This window comes from Pinus tabuliformis, chromosome 5_2 (genome assembly GCF_031772625.1).
Source record: "Pinus tabuliformis cultivar Carrire ecotype Pingquan chromosome 5_2, CPIR1, whole genome shotgun sequence".
Classification (NCBI taxonomy): Eukaryota; Viridiplantae; Streptophyta; class Pinopsida; order Pinales; family Pinaceae; genus Pinus; species Pinus tabuliformis.
The window spans coordinates 552,304,617-552,310,068 of record NC_142306.1 but is presented as its reverse complement, the minus strand read 5'-3'; the positions used below and the strand labels follow the sequence as shown (position 1 = coordinate 552,310,068).

Here is a 5,452-nt window from a genome sequence, read left to right as displayed (position 1 = left end):
TTCGGCCTCACCAGACTTACACAAATGAACCAAACCAAAAGACTCGGTGGTATATGAATCACCCACCAAACCCTTGGGCGATTCTGAGCCCTTAGATGTAGGTAATGAATCTCCATCGTCCATTCAAGCGGGAGTCTGGCGCGAAAACCCACAGCGAGTCAACCGAGGAGTCACATGGCTTCACGCCGGATCCACGCCACCTGGCAAAGGGTTGGTGAAGTGGTTTAAGTTTCCGTCAACCACCTGGCGCCGGAGCTGGTTAGGGAAACAATCCGGTGATGATCCGACCGTGACTTAACATTAACTTCCAAAGTTTACCAAACGATAACACCATATAGTATTATGTCAGGAGTGAGACATATGTATTGTTAAGGTTTGGTTTATATGATAGAGCGCATAATACTTAATAACGATGCCTTTGAATATGTGTTTCTATGTTGAATAGATGGGTGGGACAAGGATAAATAAGCCATGTAAATTTTTTTAATTTTTATTATTACATATTTATCGATAGGATCGTGACATGAGTTGTTATTTTTTATGGGTTTTTTTGGTTTAATTTTTTAATTCTCGCACAATAAAAACATTCTGAGATTTTTCAAGATGCTGAATCTATATAATAAAAAAACCAATTTAAATAATACAAATCAAAATTTCACTTCAAAATTTTCCACAAAACCTTTACTCTATCTACAACTAACGTCTCCCACCAAAAAGATTTAAGAAATTACACCGGGCCATCCATCCAAATGATTTGAGGGATCCAGTACCTATTGATTGATTAACAAGAAGAAATGCGGTTCCTGAGAGAGAATTGCACGATGAATCTATTTTGAGGAGCGCACATCCATAGCGTTTAAAATTTGGAGAAACGTCACTTTTCCCGCTTCGGCATCAAGCTGTTAGCTCGGGTATTCCTCCTTTAAAAGAAGTAGAATGACAAGATAATGAATACTTCCAAATGTCCAATCAAAGTGCTGGAATAGCTCAGTTGGTTAGAGCGTGTGGCTGTTAACCACAAGGTCGGAGGTTCAAGCCCTCCTTCTAGCGCTTATTGTGAAAAATAATTACTTTTAAAAATAATTTATTTTGCCCGTGCCCAGTATATTAACTAAAATAATTTACTTTTAAAAATAATTTATTTTGCTCGTGCCCAGTATATTAAGTAAAGTAATTTACTTGTAAAAATAATTTACAACCACAAGGTCGGAGGTTCAAGCCCTCCTTCTAGGGCTTATTGTGAAAAATAATTTACTTTTAAAAACAATTTATTTTGCCCGTGCCCAGTATATTAAGTAAAATAATTTATTTTGCCCGTGCCCAGTATATTAAGTAAAGTAATTTACTTGTAAAAATAATTTATTTTGCCGGTATATTAGGTAAAGTAATTTATTTTTAAAAATAATAATAATAATAATTTATTTTAAAAAATAATTTATTTTGTCAGGCATATTAAGTAAAATAATTTACTTTTAAGTGAAATTGATTTTTCCGGGCATATTAAATAAAGTAATTTACTTTCAAAAATAATTTTTTTGCCAGGCATATTAAGTAATTTATTATTTTCTAACCAACCAGTGTGATTTACTTTTAAAAATAATTTATTAATTTTCTGGCATATTAAGTAAAGTAATTTACTTTTAAAAATAATTTATTTGGAATATTTTGTGTAATTTTTTATTAAAAATATTTTATTAACAATAATTAGAAATGTTTGTCTTTTCATATTAAGTAATTTATTATTAAACCAATCTAGATCCATTCAACTTTGGATCTATCATGTGCATCATGGATCTGGAGTTAGATAGATCTAGATTGATTATTATTTATAGTAGAAATGTTAATCTTTTCATATTAAGTAGTTTATTATTAAACTAAGTAATTTATTATTAAACCAATCTAGATCCATTTAACTTTGGATTTAATTACAAAAATATTTAACACTTAAAAATACCAAATATATAAATTAACCATAAATATTATATAACTAAAAAAATAACACTCCATCTAAAATATTTTCACAGAAACATGAGCTAAATATTTAACACCCTTAAATATTTAACTACATATTCAATGTCTATGAGCTAAATATTTAACACACCATCTAAAAAATCATTAGTCCATCTAAAATAAAAAATATTTAACCCTCCAAAAGAATAGCTACAAAATATATAACATGGTGTATGAGCTCTTTCATAATTATTGAAATCGTTCATACATAATTCCCTTTTTATGGTGGGTGTAAAAATAGTTTTATGGAAGCTCAAAGGAAGCGTCAATTTGTATGATTGCATATTAGGTATTTTTTTTTTGGGGCTATTACTTCAATAATCATTGAAGTGAACTTGATTCATTATTGGCCAAATTTGTAAAAAAATTGTATCAATTTCTTGACAAAATAACATGCTATATTGTGCCTATAGTACCCATCGAAAGATCTTTATGTGATAATTGTTGTATATGCTTATTGATTTTGAATAGTAAACATCTAAATTTTGATTTATTTGTTTAACTCAGTTACAACTTCAACTTCAATGGATAAATTGGGTTATAAAAAAAAAAAAAAAAAAACACATGTGGTGTTGAGTGCCAACCTCTTCGATTTAATTATATCATTCCACGACTCACTAACATTAACGATAGCCCTTGTCGTCCAAACATATATGTTAGCTGCTCCAAACGACTTCTCACTTGGACCACATACAATGTATTGGGCCTACAATACCCATCAAATTTGTATATGCTTATTGTTTTTGTGTTAAAAGATAGTATGCTTTTGAAATTTGATTTATATGTTTCAATGAGTTGCAATTTCTAGATAAATTGTGTTATAAACCAAAATATAAATTTTATGTTGGATCATATATTAATATAGATTTATTTTAAATATGATTTTAATATGGGTATAGAAAGATTTAATTTCTTCACGTGTAAAATATGGGTTAAAATTATTTAAATGTTTTGTATGGTTTTTTTTTTTTTTTTTTTAGATTTATAGATTTTTTAATTTATTTTGATGGAGAGCAAAATTTTAACTTTGATGACAAACAGACAACATTACACATCATACTGGGCTATAGAATAAGCTTTTTGACTCAATCAAATTGCAGAAAAACACATTGGATTATTTAAACAAATAATATTATTCTTTTTGAAGTCATCATGAAATAAATAAGCACAAACAATTCCTTTTCCTTGAAAAAAATCAATTTCACAAAATGCAAATTCTTTTTAATCACAAAATCCTAAAGTACATCAAATTGCAGAAAAAAACATTGGTTACGGTTGTGATGATTTTTTTAAAAATGTTTTGAACACTCTAATTCAGCGTCAATAAATAGGATTTCATGTTATCAGATTGCAGAACCTACACATTGTAGAAATTATTCATTTATTTCTATGTTGAAAACTTACCCGAGTGAGCATGAATCCAGCCACTGAGAAGAAAATCAAGTCTAGCTAGTGAGTGCGAATAGTCAAATCCGAGGTGAACTCACTTAATTATTGTTTTAATTGATTTTTACTTGTTTGTTTGTATGATTATTTAAATTTTTGTTTAAGCCGACATTAGTCAAAATTATTTTCATTATTTGTATTTTTATTGTTTAAAGTGACATTAGCCAAAATTATTTTTATTGAAGGCCTCACATACTTACACATTGCCCTCATACTCGGTTGCAGAATGCGCATCTCAGTTTAATTAGGTTTTGAGTATTTTTAAAACTGCTTCTGCCTTGCCCCCTTACAGACTACCAGTGGGTCAACTACTTTTGCCTTGCCCCCTTAAGGACCACTAGCAGGTCATTACAGGTGTGTGGTTATTCAAGATAGGACCACCAATGGGTCATTCATTATAGGTGTGTGGTTATTCAATATACAAACCACCAGTGGGTCATTTCAGGTGGTGTAGTTTTCCTTGAATAATGATGATAAGTCAACTTGTATTTGGCAAAAATGTTGTCCTCACTACTGGTTTGACAACCGAGTTATGATAGGTTTTCCACTATTAAAAATACATATTATTAAAATATTTTATTGTTTGTAATTAGTAATATCTTTTACCTTCTAGAATATTAAATAATTTATTACTAATTTTCTTGAGCCTTCTTGCATGTTAAGTTATTTAATTGCTAATGGCTAGGGTCAGTGAGCGAAGGGGTGTAGAATCGAGACATGATGGAACTGTGATGGGTCAAAATCTTATGTGCATGGAACTATGAGGGCACGTCATACGAGAAGGGTATATTCCTAGGGAATATTCCCAAAAGATTCTGTTGTGGAATCTTAGGGGGTCTAAAGACGACAATAGTAGAATATAGTCGAGTTTATACTCATTTTATTCATAATTTAGCAGGGATTTCACTGGTGCAACCAACTTTGGGATTGTTGATGGTGCTGGACCCACCAACGTGTCAAGGGATCTCCTCGATAAGAAGTCCCAACTAGACCTCAGGTCGTTTAGAGTAGGAGTTCTAGTAGTGGGTAGTAAAGCTATGCCTTGACTGCAATATCATGCAAAGGTAAGCAAGATATCCTTGTCGAAAGCAAGTGTGTGACCTTTCAATGAGTCAAGAGAGATGCATGGGGAGATTCTAACACACGGAGGGAAAAGGAAGTGTGCCCCTTATAATCTTGTAATAGTACCCAGCCTGAAAGGAACACACGAGATGAATGACATCACAAATTGGAAAGTAAAATAGTCAACAATCCAAAATGATGAGTTAAATCAACAATGCACTTCAATAAGATTCATACAATCACATACAAAATAGTCCATACATAAATGCGTAAGTAAAACCACATACATTGCTAAAATAACCAGAATAGTCGAACTACAATAAAAACATATGCATGAAACGTGTTGGCTCTGTTGTATTATATAAAGTGAAAGTTCCATCCATACATACATACGTGACAAATTCACTAGCCCCAACAGTGGAATGTTACAATCAACATTCCCTACTCCTCCAAAGAGATGTACTCGCTCTACACTATGGAGAAGCCAAGGCTCCTCACAATACTCTCCAAGCCCTCTTTAAGCAATGGCTAGAAAAATTTTGGCTCCCAAAAGCCCCTTCTATGAGTTATGAGGTTGTATTTGTAACGAAGGGTGGGGTGACCCTTGACATTCCCCTTTGTGACTCTTGGACCACCCTCATGACTCTTCAACTTCATTGCATAACTCTTTACATTACATATGACTGTTTGTATTCCACTAATGACACTTGGAATTTCACTTTACATCATGTTTACAAAAATGATACATTTTGCACATATACCCATGTGAGACAAAATTATCTTAAGTAAGTCGGATAAGACAACACTAAGACTCAAACAACTGTGGAAACACCAGCTCATCAACCTCCTCTCCATGATCTTCGGTAACGAACTGATGCCATGCTTGATAGTGCGAAATCATGTTTGCGTACTCATTGATGATGTCTTTCTAGAA

At 32.1% G+C, this 5,452-nt stretch overlaps 1 non-coding gene across 1 annotated transcript; it reads left to right on the top strand.

The window, feature by feature from the left end:
• The first annotated feature begins 976 nt into the window (after positions 1 to 976).
• TRNAN-GUU (transfer RNA asparagine (anticodon GUU)) lies at positions 977 to 1,050 on the top strand. Its single transcript has one exon. It is a non-coding gene; the product is annotated as a tRNA-Asn (tRNA).
• Positions 1,051 to 5,452: the final 4,402 nt, after the last annotated feature.